The sequence below is a fragment of the Zea mays genome, chromosome 2 (genome assembly GCF_902167145.1).
Source record: "Zea mays cultivar B73 chromosome 2, Zm-B73-REFERENCE-NAM-5.0, whole genome shotgun sequence".
Taxonomy (NCBI): domain Eukaryota; kingdom Viridiplantae; phylum Streptophyta; class Magnoliopsida; order Poales; family Poaceae; genus Zea; species Zea mays.
Window position 1 is genome coordinate 235,214,833 of NC_050097.1, and position 15,586 is coordinate 235,230,418.

Genomic DNA, 15,586 nt, shown 5'->3' on the forward strand with positions numbered 1-15,586 from the left:
CCAAAGATCAACGTCGCTGCGGATCCACTGCGCGCTGTGGCCATCTCGCATCATCGTCCCTAACCATTGTAAGATCCCCGCTGTCATACACCTTCTCTTCTCTGCGTGTTGGGGTTACTGGTGCTCGGAATAGCAGTAGGGATTCCGGGGCGTCGGTGTCGGTTGTAGCTGCACCGGCGAGCTCGCCAAAGGAAGAAACGCCACCTGGGCGCTTCGGTTGGGAAGAAAGGTCGTGGGGCGTTGATTCGTGAGTGTGTGGTTCAGATTAGAGGGGAGATAACGTTTCAGCTCGAGGAATCCTATGTGTGGGATCTAAATCGTGCGGTTGTGGTGAGATCTAGGACTTAATAAAATCGGGACCGCAGATCTGGCGCTGTGCGGTCCTCGTCGCATACTGGTTCAGTGTTATTGGTCGATCTAATCTCCGCCACGGAATTCTGATCGGACGGCTCACAATCGTCGATACCCTTTCGGCCGATAGATTTAACAAAAGAGCCCCTCAGTTTACTTAAAAATAAACCCGCCGTCCGTGCAACAGCGCCCTGTGTCTTGGGAATAATTGCGTGTTAGCCCCTGCGCTTTTCAGATTTTGGGGGCGCAATCCAGTAAATAAGAAAAACAGAGAAATTGAATTAGAAATTGAATTTTAATGTAAACACAATTCCTAAAACTTGTTTAATTTATAGGAAATTCACATGATGTCCAAATTATTTCATTCCAATTTCTATAATCCTATAATATTATTTTGTATCATTTAGTACCACTATTTTAACGTGAAAGTCATATTAAAATTTATATTTTATTTAATCTTGTACAAAACACATAGAATCTTCAGAAAATTATAACTCCTCCGTTTTAACTCCGATTTTAGCCATTCTCGAACCCACGATCTCGTAGCAGCGCGTAGATTATTATTACGCAATTTATTCTTATGATTGGTGTGATGTTAATCTTGCCTATACCATGTTTGTTTGTATTGCTACGACTAGCGTGAGGACACGTGTCATCTGAAGAGCAAGTTGGTACCTGGAATCTCAAGTTCCAGGCAAGTTGTGCCCTTGATCACTTCTTTTTACCCAGTCATGTTCTGATTAATCATAATGATCTGCATAGGTTAATTTTGATGGGACCCAATAGGTTACCCCAGTTTGATTATCTTTATACCTTGATTACCACCACACTTTTTGGGTAGCACCTGCTATTGCTTTATGTGGTTATGGGTATGGAGATACATTTTATTCATGATTATACTTTTATTATCAGTTGTTATTTACTGTTCATGATAAGATCATTATGTTAATTGGAACATGGAGAACCACCCGGGAAAATAGTGCTACCACAAGGGTTTATGGACGCCCTTGGCTGATTAATTAGGAAAGCTAGTGGAGGACTACCTTACCCGAAAGGGGCAAGGGCAGTAGGGGAGTGGTCAGTGTAGGGAGGTCCTTGGTTGATTTTGCTGCGATGGCGGTCAGGCAAGAACCCTGCATTGGAGCTTCCTATAAACTGTAGCGGGTTTTCTGAAGCTAGTGGAACTTTGTAAAGGCCTCGTAGTGTTACCCTGCCTCGCCTCCTCGGTAGAGGTGTATGGGAAGTCGCGATCCCTTGGCAGATGGGTAACATGACTTGTGGGTAAAGATGCGCAACCTCTGCAGAGTGTAAAACTGGTATACTAGCCGTGCTCACGGTCATGAGCAGCTCGGACCCTCACATGATTAATTTATGGAACTTAAATTCAATTTGTCATATGCATTGCATCGCAGGTGATGTTGTTACTTCTGTTCTACTATTTAATTGGGTTGGTATTTACTTATACTTAGTAATTGCTAATAAAATTTTGACCAACTTTAAAAGCAATGCTCAGCTCTAACCATCCTCTTTGGTAAGCCTTACACTTCACATGAACTCCCACCTTTGGCGAGTTCATTCACATTATTCCCCACAACTTGTTGAGCGATGAACGTATGTGAGCTCACTCTTGCTGTCTCACACCCCCCCACAGGTCAAGAGCAGGTACCACAGGATGAGGCGCGTGGAGGACGCTGCGATGAGTTCGTGAGAGAGATTTAGGCCGTCGTCTCCCAGTCAACTTTGGGTTGCTGGACCGTTGTCTCCTTATAATGTAATTATTTATTTATTTTGTACAGAACTCCTGTTATATAGTAAAGATGTGACATTCGATCATGTGCCATGATTCATCATATGTGTGAGACTTGGTCCCAGCACACCTGGTGATTATGTTCGCGCCCGGGTCTTGGTGCCCCGAAATCCGGGTGTGACAATAGGCCAATAATATACGAATTGACTCAAGCCTAGCTACGGGTGCATAGGTTTCACTGAAATCCAAACCTTCGACTTGGGAGTATCCTTTGGCCACAAGTCGGGCTTTGTTCCTGGTCACCACACCATGCTCGTCTTGCTTGTTGCGGAAAACCCACTTGGTTCCAACAACATTTTTATTAGGACGTGGAACTAAATGCCATACCTCATTCCTCGTGAAGTTGTTGAGCTCCTCTTGCATCGCCACCACCCAATCCGAATCTTGAAGTGCTTCCTCTACCCTGTGTGGCTCTATAGAGGAAACAAAAGAGTAATTCTCACAAAAATGTGCAACATGAGATCTAGTGGTTACTCCCTTATTAATATCGCCGAGGATGGTGTCGACGGGGTGATCTCGTTGGATTGCTTGGTGGACTCTTGGGTGTGGCGGCCTTGGTTATTCATCCTCCTTGTCTTGATCAGTTGCATCTCCCCCTTGATCATTGACGTCATCTTGAGGTGGCTCATCTCTTTGATCTTCTACTTCATCAACTTGAGTCTCATCCTCATTTTGAGTTGGTGGAGATGTTTGCGTGGAGGAGGATGGTTGATCTTGTGCATTTGGAGGCTCTTTGGATTCCTTAGGACACACATCCCCAATGGACATGTTCCTTAGCGCGATGCACGGAGCCTCTTCAACACCTATCTCATCAAGATCAACTTGCTCTACTTGAGAGCCGTTAGTCTCATCAAACACAACGTCACAAGAAACTTCAACTTGTCCAGAGGACTTGTTAAAGACTCTATATGCCCTTGTGTTTGAATCATATCCTAGTAAAAGCCTTCTACAGTCTTAGGAGCAAATTTAGATTTTCTACCTCTTTTAACAAGAATAAAACATTTGCTACCAAAGACTCTAAAATACAAAATATTGGGCTTTTTACCGGTAAGGAGTTCATATGATGTCTTCTTGAGGATTCGGTGTAGATATAACCGGTTGATGGCGTAGCAGGCGGTGTTGACCGCCTCGGCCCAAAACCGATCCGAAGTCTTGTACTCATCAAGCATGGTTCTTGCCATGTCCAATAGAGTTCTATTCTTCCTCTCCACTACACCATTTTGTTGTGGGGTGTAGGGAGAAGAGAACTCATGCTTGATGCCCTCCTCCTCAAGGAAGCCTTCAATTTGAGAGTTCTTGAACTCCGTCCCGTTGTCGCTTCTAATTTTCTTGATCCTTAAGGCGAACTCATTTTGAGCCCATCTCAAGAATCCCTTTAAGGTCTCTTGGGTATGAGATTTTTCCTGCAAAAAGAATACCCAAGTGAAGCGAGAATAATCATCCACAATAACTAGACAGTACTTACTCCCGCCGATGCTTATGTAAGCTATCGGGCCAAATAGATCCATGTGAAGGAGCTCCAGTGGCCTGTCAGTCGTCATGATGTTCTTGTGTGGATGATGGGCACCAACTTGCTTCCCTGCTTGGCATGCGCTACAAATCCTGTCTTTCTCAAAATGAAAATTTGTTAATCCTAAAATGTGCTCTCCCTTTAGAAGCTTATAAAGATTCTTCATCCCAACATGGGCTAGTCGGCGGTGCCAGAGCCAACCCATGTTAGTATTAGCAATTAAGCAAGTGTCGAGTTCAGGTCTATCAAAATCTACCAAGTATAGCTGACCCTCTAACACTCCCTTAAATGCTATTGAATCATCACTTCTTCTAAAGACAGTGACACCTACATCAGTGAATAGACAGTTGTAGCCCATTTTGCATAATTGAGAAACTGAAAGCAAATTGTAATCTAATGAATCTACAAGAAAAACATTTGAAATAGAATGGTCAGGAGATATAGCAATTTTACCCAATCCTTTGACCAAACCTTGGTTTCCATCCCCGAATGTGATAGCTCGTTGGGGATCTTGGTTTTTCTCGTAGGAGGAGAACATCTTCTTCTCCCTTGTCATGTGGTTTGTGCACCCGCTGTCGATTATCCAACTTGAGCCCCCGGATGCATAAACCTACAAAACAATTTTAGTTCTTGACTTTAGGTACCCAAATGGTTTTGGGTCCTTTGGCATTAGACACAAGAACTTTAGGTACCCAAACACAAGTCTTTGACCCCTTGTGCTTGCCCCCAACATACTTGGCAACTACCTTGTCAGATTTGTTAGTTAAAACATAAGATCCATCAAAAGTTTTAAATGAAATGCCATGATCATTTGATGCACTAGGAGTTTTCTTCTTAGGCAACTTAGCATGGGTTGGTTGCCTAGAACTAGATGTCTCACCCTTATACATAAAAGCATGGTTAGGGCCAGAGTGAGACTTCCTAGAATGAATTCTCCTAATTTTGCTCTCAGGATAACCGGCAGGGTACAAAATGTAACCCTCGTTATCTTGAGGCATGGGAGCCTTGCCCTTAACAAAGTTAGATAATTTCTTAGGAGGGGCATTAAGTTTGACATTGTCCCCCTTTTGGAAGCCAATGCCATCCTTGATGCCAGGGCGTCTCCCACTATAAAGCATACTACGAGCAAATTTAAATTTTTCATTTTCAAGGTCATGCTCGGCAATTTTAGCATCTAATTTTGCTATATGATCATTTTGTTGTTTAATTAAAGCCATATGATCATGAATAGCATTAACATCAACATCTCTACATCTAGTACAAATAGAAGTGTGCTCAACGGTAGATGTAGATGGTTTGCAAGATTTTAATTCTACAACATTAGCATGCAATATATCATTTTTACTTCTAAGGTCGGAAATGGTAGTATTGCAAACATCAAAATCTTTATCCTTAGCAAGCAATTTTTCATTTTCATTTCTAAGGCTAGCAAGAGAAATGTTCAATTCTTCAATCTTAGCAAGCAAATCATCATTATCATTTCTAGGATTGGGAATTGAAACATCACAAATATTTGAATCAACCTTAGCTAACAAATTAGCATTCTCATTTCTAAGGTTGTCTATAGTTTCATGGCAAGTGCTTAGCTCACTAGATAGTTTTTCACATTTTTCTACTTCTAGAGCGTAAGCATTTTTAACTTTAACATGCTTCTTGTTTTCTTTTATAAGGAAGTTGTTGGGACCATGCTTCGTCACCGAAGGTCCTGCAGAAAGAAACAGCTTCGACAAAAGCTGCTTATACGTGATGCCGAAGCTACCACTCATGAAGCTTCGGTGTTATAGCATATCCGAAGATGAAGGAACTAACCGACTTAAAGATGGAATGACCTTTTAGTCCATAAGGGTCTGAGTCATTGTTGTAAACTTTTATAAGGGGTATGATTGTAATTCCTTACAGGCTGTGTCCTGTGCCTATAAATAGTGAACATTATTCCTTTACTGTTCACGCAATCCTGTAACTGCTAACGCATTACTCTGGAATTATTGTTCTTTGTCAAGGCAAAGGTATAAATGTAACCAAGCATTGTGTTTTAATATCTGAGTTTGTATTGTAAAATGAGTAAATGATGTTATTCATTCTTAATATTCTTTTACGTTTCATGCTTCATATTTTATTTCGTATTATTTTACTTCTGACTACGAAGGTAAAACCTTCGTAGTTTATCATCTATGACCTTCGTCCGAAGCTCATTAAATCCTCAGGGAAATAATGCTTCAGCGGACGAAGGGCTTTGATATTTAATATTTTATGTTGCCTTGTTCTTAATTCATAGCACTTGAGAACAAGTCCCCAACATTGGCGCCCACCTCCGGTGAACTCACTTCCACTTTTTGAGCTGATGGCTTCGATCAAGAATCAAGCTGGAACTGCTTTGGCTCCGAAGCTGATTCTCCTGATAACAGGCGGTTCATGCTCAGAGCCGGCCAACAAGAAACAGAAGAAGGAGGCACAAAGAAGAGTACAACACGTAGGGGTACAAGGACCCTTCATCAAATCAAGATGGTCTCATATCCCAATTACCTTTTCCCAAGAGGATCTTCAGCTCAAGGATTACCCACACAATGATGCTATGGTTATCTCTTGTGTGATCAAAGGATTTCTGGTCCATAATGTTTTGGTTGATACAGACAGTGCAGCTGATATCATATTTGCTAAGGCCTTCAGACAGATGCAAGAGCCCGAAGACAAGATCCATGATGCCACACATCCCCTTTGTGGCTTCGGAGGAAGGCAGATTGTAGCACTCGGGAAAATCACAATGCTAGTAACCTTCGGATTTATCAACAACACAAGGACTGAACAAGTTGTGTTCGATATTGTTGACATGGAATACCCTTACAATGCAATCATTGGTCGTGGTACCCTCAATGCCTTCGAAGCAATTCTTCATCCAGCATATCTTTGCATGAAGATACCTTCGGACCAAGGACCCATTGCTATTCATGGAAGTCAGGAAGCTGCCAGAAGGGCCGAAGGAAACTCGACAGACTCAAAAGCAATCCATAACATAGATGGAGCTGAAGCATGTGAGCAATACAAGTTCAGAAGGGAGAAAGCTGCTTCGGCTGAAGGTGTCGTCGATGCCGAGGGTGCTACTGCCCCCTTCCAGCGTCAAGACCCGAGCCTGCAGGATCAGAGTGTCTTGTAGCGTGTGCCTTCTGCGGCCGTCGAGGCCAGAACACACACCCTCGCTGTGTTGTAAAGCTGCGTCTTCTTTCCTCTTGTTTCGAGTATCTGGACTTTTTTGTCGGTAACAGGGATGTTTGTGCGAGCGAGAGTTGCTTCTCGCGGAAGGTGATGAGTGAGGTATCCGTATCCCGGAGGCGTGGGAGTCCCTCGGCTCGGTCGGCCTTGCCGCTTACGCGCACTTTCACCCGTCCATGAGGCCCTGTCACCGACTCAGTCGAGAAGGCTCGAAGGATCGCTTCGGCAGAAGAGCTTCCGAACGTGAAGACTTGTTCAGTCCGCGGAATCACTTTATCCGAACGCGAGTTACTTATCACAGAAGGTGATGAGTGAGGTATCCGTATCCCAGAGGCGTAGGAGTCCCTCGGCTCGGTCAGCATTGGCTGCTTACGTGTACTCCGTTGTTTTCAGGATCCACTTTTCGAAGTAGTCAGAAAGCACGAAAGATATTCTGGCAGAAGAGATCTTTTTTCGAGGAAAATTTCAACACAGAGGGGGTGCCCCCCTTTTTAGCCCCCGAGGGAGGGTCGGGCTTTGCCGAGGCGAGGCCGACCCTTCCTTGATGACTAAACTTTGCGTGGGTGCGAGGTATATGAACAACTTGAAAACATCTTAAGGGTAGAAGCGACGTAGCTGTTGGATGTTCCAAGCGTTGCCGTAGACCTCGCCTTGACTGTTGGCCAGCTTGTATGTTCCAGGCTTCAGAACTTTGGCGATGACGAATGGCCCCTCCCAGGGGGGCGTGAGCTTGTGCCTCCCTCGGGCGTCTTGTCGCAGCCGAAGCACCAGGTCGCCCACCTGGAGGTCTCGGGGCCGGACGCCTCGGGCGTGGTAGCGTCGCAGGGACTGCTGGTACCGCGCCGAGTGTAGTAAGGCCTTGTCCCGAGCCTCTTCCAGCTGGTCCAGCGAGTCTTCTCGGCTAGCTTGGTTGCTTTGATCGCTGTAGGCCCTCGTCCTCGGGGAGCCGTATTCCAGGTCTGTGGGCAAGACGGCCTCGGCCCCGTAGATTAGGAAGAACGGCGTGAAGCCCGTGGCTCGGCTCGGCGTTGTCCTCAGGCTCCAGACCACCGAGGGGAGTTCCTTTATCCATCGCTTGCCGAACTTGTTGAGGTCATTGTAAATCCGAGGCTTGAGCCCTTGTAGAATCATGCCGTTGGCATGCTCTACTTGCCCATTCGACATGGGATGAGCCACGACGGCCCAGTCCACCCGGATGTGGTGATCCTCGCAGAAGTCCAAGAACTTTCTGCCGGTGAACTGGGTGCCGTTGTCGGTGATGATAGAGTTCGGGACCCCGAAGCGATGGATGATGTTGGTGAAGAATGCCACCGCCTGCTCGGACCTGATGCTGTTCAGAGGTTCGGACCTCGATCCACTTGGAGAATTTGTCGATGGCGACCAGCAGGTGCGTGTAGCCCCCGGGCGCCTTCTGCAAGGGGCCGACGAGGTCCAGACCCCACACGGCAAAGGGCCAGGTGATGGGTATCGTCTGCAGAGCCTGAGCGGGCAGGTGGGTCTGCTTCGCATAGAATTGACACCCTTCGCAGGTGCGGACAATTCTAGTGGCGTCAGCCACCGCCGTTGGCCAGTAGAAGCCTTGTCGGAAAGCATTCCCGACAAGGGCTCGAGGCGCTGCGTGATGGCCGCAAGCCCCCGAGTTTATCTCTCGCAGGAGTTCCTGACCTTCGGCGACGGAGATGCACCGCTGGAGGATGCCTGAGGGGCTGCGGTGGTCGAGCTCCTTCTCATCGCCCAGCAAGACGAACGACTTGGCGCGTCGCGCCACCCGCCGAGCCTCGGCTCGGTCGAGGGGTAGCTCTCCTTGGTGGAGATATTGCAGGTACGGGGTCTACCAGTTTCGATCAGGCGTGACCCCGCTTCGCTCCTCCTCGATGCGTAGTGCCTCACCCTCGGGGGCCGAGGGTACCTTGGGGGCCGAGGGTACCTCGGGCTGAACCGAGGTCGCCTCGGGCCGAGCTGAGGGTGCCTCGGGCTGTGCCGAGGATACCTCGGGCGAGGCCGAGGGTACCTCGGGCTGGGCCGAGGGCACCTCGGGCTCGGGCATGTCGTCGATCTTGACGGAGGGTTGATGCAGATCCCAGGAGAAGACGTCCGGGGGAACCGTTGTTCGCCCCGAGGCTATTTTAGCCAGCTCGTCCGCAGTCTCGTTGTAGCGCCGAGCGATGTGGTTAAGTTCGAGCCCGTAGAACTTGTCCTCCAGGCGCCGAACCTCATCGCAGTAGGCCTCCATCTTCGGGTCGCGGCAGTGGGAGTTCTTCATGACTTGGTCGATGACGAGCTGTGAGTCACCGCGGGCGTCGAGGCGCCGGACCCCTAGCTCGACGGCGATTCGCAACCCGTTGACCAGAGCCTCATACTCAGCCACATTGTTGGACGCCGGAAAATGGAGGCGCAGCACATAGCGTAGGTGTTTCCCGAGAAGCGAGATGAAGAGTAGGCCTGCGCCGGCTCCCGTCTTCATCAGCGACCCGTCGAAAAACATGGTCCAGAGCTCCGGTTGGATCGGAGCCGTCGGTAGCTGGGTATCGACCCATTCGGCCACGAAGTCCGCCAAGACCTGGGACTTGATGGCCTTCCGAGGGGCGAACGAGATTGTCTCGCCCATGATTTCCACCGCCCACTTTGCAATCCTGCCCGAGGCCTCTCGGCACTGGATGATCTCCCCCAGGGGGAAGGATGACACCACAGTTACCGGATGAGACTCGAAGTAGTGTCGCAGCTTCCGCCGCGTCAGGATCACCGCGTACAACAGTTTCTGAACTTGTGGGTAGCGGATCTTGGTTTCGGACAGTACTTCGCTGACGAAGTAAACTGGCCTCTGAACGGGCAATGCATGCCCCTCTTCTTGCCTCTCGACCACAATCGCGGCGCTGACCACCTGAGTGGTCGCGGCGACGTAGACCAAGAGGGCTTCTCCGGTAGCTGGAGGCACCAAGATAGGCGCCTTTGTGAGGAGCGCCTTCAGGTTCCTGAGAGCTTCCTCGGCCTCAGGGGTCCAAGTGAAGCACTCGGCCTTCCTTAAGAGGCGGTACAGAGGCAGACCTCTTTCGCCGAGGCGTGAGATGAAGCGGCTCAGAGCCGCGAGACATCCCATGACCCTTTGTACGCCTTTCAAGTCCTTGATGGGCCCCATGCTGGTGATGGCTGCGATCTTCTCCGGGTTGGCTTCGATGCCCCGCTCGGAGACGATGAACCCCAAGAGCATGCCTCGGGGCACCCCGAAGACACACTTCTCGGGATTGAGCTTGACGCCTTTCGCCTTGAGACATCGGAATGTCACTTCAAGGTCGGAAAGGAGGTCGGAAGCTTTCCTCGTCTTGACTACGATGTCATCGACGTAGGCCTCGACCGTGCGACCGATGTGTTCGTCGAACACATGGTTCATGCACCGCTGGTACGTTGCGCCCGCATTCCTCAAACCGAACGGCATGGTGACATAGCAGTACATGCCGAAGGGCGTGATGAAAGAAGTCGCGAGCTGGTCGGACTCTTTCATCCTGATTTGATGATACCCTGAGTAGGCATCGAGGAAAGACAGGGTTTCGCACCCAGCAGTGGAATCCACGATTTGATCGATGCGAGACAGAGGGTAGGGAACCTTCGGACATGCTTTGTTGAGACCAGTGTAGTCTACACACATCCGCCATTTCCCCCCTTTCTTTCTCACAAGCACAGGGTTGGCAAGCCATTCGGGATGGAATACCTCTTTGATGAACCCTGCCGCCATTAACTTGTGGATCTCCTCGCCTATCACTCTACGCTTCTCCTCGTCGAATCGGCGCAGGGGCTGCTTGACGGGTCGGGCTCCGACCCGAATATCCAGCGAGTGCTCGGCGACATCCCTCGGTATGCCGGGCATGTCCGAGGGACTCCACGCGAAGACGTCGACGTTTGCGCGGAGAAAGTCGACGAGCACCGCTTCCTATTTGGGATCGAGCCCGGAGCCGATCCGGATTTGCTTGGAGGCATCGCCGCTGGGGTCGAGGGGGGCGGCCTTAACCGTCTCCACTGGCTCGAAGTTGCCGGCATGACGCTTCACGTCTGGCACCTCTTTGGAGAGGCTTTCCAGGTCGGCGATGAGGGCCTCGGACTCGGCGAGGGCCTCGGCGTACTCCACGCACTCCACGTCGCATTCGAACGCGTGCTTGTACGTGGGGCCGACGGTGATGACCCCGTTGGGGCCCGGCATCTTGAGCTTCAGGTAGGTGTAGTTGGGGACGGCCATGAACTTCGCGTAGCATGGCCTTCCCAGTACCGCGTGGTAGGTTCCTCGGAACCCGACCACCTCGAACGTCAGAGTCTTCCTTCAGAAGTTGGAGGGCGTTCCGAAGCAGATAGGAAGGTCGAGTCGTCCGAGGGGCTGGACGCGCTTCCCGGGAATGATCCCGTGGAAGGGCGCGCCGCCTGCTCGGACGGAGGACAGATCGACGCGCAGGAGCCTGAGGGTCTCGGCATAGATGATGTTGAGGCTGCTGCCCCCGTCCATGAGGACCTTGGTGAGCCTGACGTCGCCGACGACGGGGTCGACAACGAGCGGGTATTTCCCCGGGCTCGGCACGTGGTCGGGGTGGTCGGCTTGGTCGAAGGTGATGGGCTTGTCGGACCAGTCTAGGTAGACTGGCGCCGCCACCTTCACCGAGCAAACCTCCCGACGCTCCCGTTTGCGGTGCCGAGCCGAGGCATTTGCCGCATGCCCACAGTAGATCATGAAGCAGTCGCGGACCTCGGGGTACTCTCCTGCTTGGTGATCTTCCTTCTTGTCGTCGTCGCGGGCCCTGCCACCCTCCGCGGGTGGCCCAGCCCTGTGGAAGTGGCGCCGAAGCATGACGCACTCCTCGAGGGTGTGCTTGACGGGCCCCTGATGATAGGGGCACGGCTCCTTGAGCATCTTGTCGAAGAGGTTGGCACCTCCGGGGGGCTTCCGAGGGTTCTTGTACTCGGCGGCGGCGACAAGGTCCGCGTCGGCGGCGTCGCGTTTCGCTTGCGACTTCTTCTTGCCTTTCTTCCTGGCGCCGCGCTGAGTAGACGCCTCGGGAGCATCTTCCGATGGGCGGCCCTGGGGCTGCTTGTCCTTTCGGAAGATAGCCTCGACCGCCTCCTGGCTAGAGGCGAACTTGGTGGCGATGTCCATCAGCTCGCTCGCCCTGGTGGGGGTCTTGCGACCCAACTTGCTCACCAGGTCGCGGCAGGTGGTGCCGGCAAGGAACGCGCCGATGACATCCGAGTCGGTGATGTTGGGCAGCTCGGTGCGCTACTTCGAGAATCGCCGGATGTAGTCCCGGAGAGACTCTCCCGGCTGCTGCCGGCAGCTTCGGAGGTCCCAGGAATTCCCGGGGCGCACGTACGTGCCCTTTTGGTCGACGAGCGGCGATGAAGTCACGTCGGGGACTGACTGCACCGTCGTCTCAGGTACGAGGGTGACGCCCAGCAAGCTTTCCGCGAGCGCGCTGGCGTCGTCCGCTTGCTTGGGATTGGCGTGTCGCGGGGAGACGGCGCTCGCCTTCGTCTCAAACGCGAGGTCGATGCCCGACGCGCCCCCCGTTGGGGCGCTGGGGCCGTCGACTCGCTCGACAGCCGACGAGGCGCGGCCTCCCGCTTGGCCTTGGTTGCCCCGCCTCCTCCTCCGTTGGCGGGGGAGAGGACGGGGCGAGCTCGAATGTTGTTCTTCCTCCACGCGGGGAAGACGTCTTCGATTCTGCCGCCGGCGGGCGGGCTGTCGGCCGCCATTGTCGTTGTCGCACGGCGGTGGAAGGAGTATCATGTCGTAGCCGCCGTCGAAGGACATGAACTCAAGACTCCCGAAACGGAGCACCGTCCCGGGTCAGAGAGGTTGCTAGAGACTGCCCATCTGGAGCTTGACGGGAAGCTGTTCGTCAACACGCAGCAGGCCCCTACCTGGCGCGCCAACTGTCGGCGTTTCGAGACCGGCGGGTCCCTCGGGCCGACGAGTGAGTGTCGCCGCGTGCCCCAGCCCAGATGGGTCGAGCGCGAGGGCGAGCGCGAAGGGGGGAAGGAGCGAGGCGGCCGGAGACCGGCGTAAGAGAGGTGGGAATCCCGCGGCCTTCGTGTTCGTCCCGCGCCCAGGTCGGGTGCGCTTGCAGTAGGGGGTTACAAGCGTCCACGCGGGAGAGGGAAGCGAGCGGCCCCAAGAGAGCGCCTGTCTCGTCCTCGTCCCCGCGCGGCCAACCCTCTCTAAGAGGGCCCTGGTCCTTCCTTTTATAGGCGTAAGGAGAGGATCCAGGTGTACAATTGGGGTGTAGCAGAGTGCTACGTGTCTAGCGGGGGAGAGCTAGCGCCCTAAGTACATGCCGATGTGGCAGCCGGAGAGATTTTGGCACCCAGCTGGTGTGATGTCGTGGCCGTCGGATGAGCGACGGAGCCTGGCGGAGGGACAACTATCGGAGCGGTTGGGTCCTTGCTGACGTCCTCTTGCTTCCGTAAGGGGGCTGAGAGCCGCCGTCGTCACAGAGTATGCGGGGCGCCATCATTGCCTATCTGGCGGAGCTAGCCAGATGGGACACCGGTCTTGTTCCCTGCGGCCCGAGTCAGCTCGGGGTAGGGTGATGATGGCGCCTCCTGTTGACGTGGCTGGCCTGTGCCCTAGGTTGGGCGATGTGGAGGCTCCTCCGAAGCCGAGGTCGAGTCTGTCTTCCATGGCCGAGGCCGAGTCCGAGCCCCTGGGTCGGGTGAGGCGGAGGTCGTCGGCAGAGGCCAGGGCGGAGTCCGAGCCCTGGGGTCGGGCGAAGCGGAGTTCGTCGTCTTCTAGGGCTGAGCCCGAGTCCGAGCCCCTGGTCGGGCAGAGCGGAGTTCGCCGTCTTCCGGGACTTAGCCCGAGTCCGAGCCCTGGGTCGGGCGGAGCGGAGTTCGCCGTCTTTCGGGACTTAGCCCGAGTCCGAGCCCTGGGTCGGGCGGAGCGGAGCTTCCTATGGTGCCTTTGGCAGGGCCTGACTGCCTGTCAGTCTCACTCTGTCAAGTGGCACTGCAGTCGGAGTGGCGCAGGCGGCGCTGTCCTTCTGTCAGGCTGGTCAGTGGAGCGGTGAAGTGACGGCGGTCACTTCGGCTCTGCCGGGGGGCGTGCGTCAGGATAAAGGTGTCAGGCCACCTTTGCGTTAAATGCTCCTGCGATTTGGTCGGTCGGTGCGACGATTTAGTCAGGGTTGCTTCTTAGCGAAGGCAGGGCCTCGGGCGAGCCGGAGATATGTCCGCCGTTGGAGGGGGGCCTCGGGCGAGACGGAAATCCTCCGGGGTCGGCTGCCCTTGTCCGAGGCTAGGCTCGGGCGAGGCACGATCGAGTCACTCGAATGGACTGATCCCTGACTTAATCGCACCCATCAGGCCTTTGCAGCTTTATGCTGATGGGGTTACCAGCTGAGAATTAGGAGTCTTGAGGGTACCCCTAATTATGGTCCCCGACAAACGACTTAGTAGCACCAGAAAAAGAGGGGGTCATGATTCCACAGTCTGTGCAGTGTGTTGGTTCAGGGACATAGAACCACCAGGCAGTTGTTCTGGACAGTTTGAAGACTAAATATCTCCAGTCATGTATACAATAATCTTACAGTCAGTGAGAGAAATCACCACATGGATTTTACATAGTGATATTTGTCGTTCCGTTTATATATTTCATACAAATTTTTTTACTTCCGTCGCAGCGCACGGACACTCACCATTGTATTCATGTCGCCCGTCGCTAGGGCTCTAAGTCCATTGAAGACTTGCAATTTGTATTCCGTGGCATCGCACATGCACCTACCTATACATTTAAATGGTAACAAAATTAGAATTATATATAAATAGGGATTCAAAACAGGTAGTTCGCTCCAAACATACCTTCACATCTATCTGATCAACAATATGTTTTTGTACTATATACTCAAATATAAATATAAACCTAGTAGATATGTAAAAGTGAGAGTGACAACTGACAAGTATAGTCGCGAGCGGATAATTCTCTAATTGCGATCATTATTAGGCGACTAGGCGAGCAAGAACCGGATGGCTGCTTATCCCCGGCGCGCTCTTGACCACCACGTGGGTGGCTACGAGTGGCTGCGAAGCTCCACACGATTCCGTCCGCGGCCACACGTCTAGGTCCCGATCGGCCCGGCAGTGGCCCACCGTGGACGAATGCAGGCCACACAAGGACTCGGCCCATCGCCGCACTACTGCCAAAAAAAAGGAGTATCGCACGCATCCATAAAGAAAATAAAAGGGCACTCCTGATTTTTCCAAAAAAAAAACATTTTCGTCGTGGTACTCTGCCTGTTCCCACCATATCTAGCTCTTGTGACCACAATATCGAAGTTCCACAAAAATAGGCTCAAGCGTACCATGAAAAACTGAAAAATGGGAAAGCAAGGTTTGAGTGCATTCCCTCCTTCCAAACAAAAGGAAAGACACGTTAGGTCCCGTTCTAAACCTCTAAAGCTACTCATCGATTAGCTAATAAGTTATTAATTGATTTTAGTTGGATAAGAATAACTAACAACTAATAACTATTTGAGAGGTTCAAATAATAATTAGTTGGTCTATTAGTTCACCTGCTCTAAACCTACGAGTTAATTTTAGCTACTAATTACTCCCTTCGTTCTAAATTGATATTCACTTTAGCACTTAGTTTTTATGTCTATATTAAAATAGATGATGATGAATCTAGACACATATGCAAAACACATACACTAATTATTATACAAATCCACTAAATGTCC